The 2,851-nt window shown below is 41.8% G+C and overlaps 1 long non-coding RNA gene across 1 annotated transcript; it reads right to left on the reverse strand.

Moving 5' to 3' along the window:
- Nucleotides 1–949: 949 nt before the first annotated feature.
- LOC133887245 (uncharacterized) lies at nt 950–1,839 on the reverse strand. The gene is made up of 2 exons (XR_009903538.1): nt 1,357–1,839; nt 950–1,260 (listed from the first exon to the last, which is right to left on the reverse strand). It is a non-coding gene; the product is annotated as an uncharacterized LOC133887245 (long non-coding RNA).
- Nucleotides 1,840–2,851: the final 1,012 nt, after the last annotated feature.

Below are 2,851 nucleotides of genomic sequence, written 5' to 3' on the forward strand. Positions count from 1 at the left end.
CCAGCCTCATGTTTAGAATTCCTTTAGAACTCCAATGCAATACGTGTCTATCTCTCTCCTATTCTCTGTTCCAATTAAACTTTTCCCGCCATTTTTTTTTGATGTTTTTCCTATAGCACATCTAAACAGCTTTGTTGTAAAATCCTGTGTTTTGAATTCTTATAGGATTTCAAGTGATGGGGCACTCCAATCCTACGTTTTTTTCTTCTATTCCTACTACGTTTAGATAATCCTGTATTCGAAAAGAGCTGTTATAATATTAGAAAAACAAGAACTATAATCTTTCATTGACCTTGCATACAAAACCCTTCAAATTTTATTTGAAGTGGGACAAAATCCCTTGCTCACGCCAGGGATGAACCTGGGTCACTAGCGTGGCACCCTTGCGCCTTGACCATCACGATCTCAGATCGAGTCAAGGACTTTACACCATATACAGCCTGATCACTCTGCTTCACACCTTGGATATTACATTGACTGACAACATAGCCATAGATCCACATAGGCCAATCCACGTCACTATTGCGAGGGAATTTTATCTACACGGCGACGAAAGAATGAAATAATATATAGGACGCGAGTAAAAACTGCGCGTGCATGCTATGATCATATAGCATGCATACACTTTTCCTGGCAAAAAAAAAAATCTGGATATATTTTCTCTTTTTCTATTTTTAGTAATGTCTTATACTGCACGAGCGTGATGCAAATTGCACCTGTTCTTCCCATGTTCAGCTCTCACATGTTCACCAAAGTGTATAAAAGTAATTTGTTAAAAATAGCAAGCATTCATAAAGGATTAAAAAGCAATTTAGAAACCTTGTGAAAGCAAAAGCAAATTAATCTGCTACATGTTTCCAAGCAAAAACCAAAGCAATTTTTATGGAACAAAAACCATGCAAAAACAAATCTAAGCATAAATTGGTACAACTCCGGCGAGCATAATTCGTAGAACAAAATCAGTTTGAATTCAGAGAATAATTACTTTGATGGAGAGCAAACTCATTAGTATTAGTTGCAGAGCAAATTAAGCAAATCAATACAGATTGGTAAGCAAATTAGTATATGTTGAATAAAATCAGTACATGTATACCGAGGAAATAAACTGCGAGTTCCTCGCTGTTCCTCGCCGTGCGTGGACTTCCCTCAAGCGCCACTCACTCCGTCTCCCAGTGGGAAGCCAGCATGTCTTCTAGTATGTCTGAATCTTTGCCGTTATCATCCATGTTGACCCGCACCAGGGGTGGATCCACGTTGAGGCTAGGGATGCACACGACAGCAGAATATTTTTTTTCAGTTATATATCAGATCCATATGATACCACAGTCTAACAAATAGAAGATCCAAACATCTAACCTAACAAGTAGGACACTCGGTACTTTTGTTCTGATCTGCCATTGGCCGCACCGCCACCTCTACCAACTTGGCGAGCACAAGGACCAGCAGAGCTAATTCCAATAATGTGAATTAAATCGGCAGACCATGAACAGTGATGCCTTACAGACAGGGTCATTCGGGGTCAAGCAGCCGCTTCTCACCAAGAGCCGCTTCATTGGCAAAAAGAAAAATATGCCACCGATTGCCATGCTCATCGGGCGCCCAGGCTGCTATGCATGCTAGACGAGAGATCCCTTAAACTTTGAAAATTCACAATCCAAGAGCAAATGGGTGGAATTTTTAGGACCAAAATCAGGAAATTGAGAAAAAAAATAAACATGTTCTAAAAAGCAAATAAGGTTGATTTGAAAAGGCAAACTAAGATCTTAGGATGAGCAAATTGGTTGAAAATTTGGTAGAAAATCAAATCAAAACATTTGAGCAAATCAAAATCACATGATGAAAAAAATTAGTTGAAAAGAAATCAATATAACATTTGAACACGAATAGTTGATTCGGAAACCAAATTAGGATTACTGAAGCCAGTGATGACCATGAAGAGCGAGGTTAGTGGTCAACAAGGCTGCGGCCCCGACAGCCACCATTGCGCCATCGCATAGGTAGACCTTGGGATGCTCAAGGGGGAGGAAGCAAGTGGAGGTAGAAGAGGCGCCGACCATGAGAGCACTTCAACCGTAGCTGTAGCCTCATGGATGGCAATGACGGCTGTCAGGTTCATGCGCGAGATGTGCCACGGGTGGCCGGAAATGGCGGCATCCGCCATATCCTCGATGACGAGCACCGTGTGCTCATCTCGCGCGCTGAATATGTCATCGGAAGGGATAAGGACAGCGTGGGATCCATCTTCTGCTAGCTTGCCGAGCATTATCGGATGCCCGGCCTCTCAATTGACGTAAGCTTTGACTGAACGGCTTGAATGGGCAGCCGGGCAGAGAGGCAATCGCAATCTGACAGCTATTGCAGCGTGCGAGCTGTCCGTCTAATAGATGGACACGCTCAAAAACTTGTCTTTACCTAATATATATGCACCTTATAATATATGTCCGTCTATCAATAGATGTATTAGTTTTGGACGCTTGTATTGCGGCCAATCTTCAACGGACGAAAAAAGCACGAGACGTGCTAGCTGCAGGGCCGGTCGCGTCAATGGTTCATTATTATCCTCTAATTAATCATGGATTACCAGGTCGTTAAGCGAGGGATCAACGACAATGTTACACCAATGAGCTATGGAATATGTTGACTTTTAACTTGTTAATCGTAGGGATTGGTAGGAAGCTACTCAAGCGAGAATCATGCGCGTTTTTGGATTACTAAAATCAAGTTAGGATTAAGATCTTATCAACACATCAATCAAAGTATTGTAGCATAGTAATATTGATGGAATATTTGCGCAGTTGGAGCTACGATTCATGCATCAGATGCCTTTCAATCCGCGGGGCATGCATGTTTC

Source organism: Phragmites australis, chromosome 12 (genome assembly GCF_958298935.1).
Source record: "Phragmites australis chromosome 12, lpPhrAust1.1, whole genome shotgun sequence".
Classification (NCBI taxonomy): Eukaryota; Viridiplantae; Streptophyta; class Magnoliopsida; order Poales; family Poaceae; genus Phragmites; species Phragmites australis.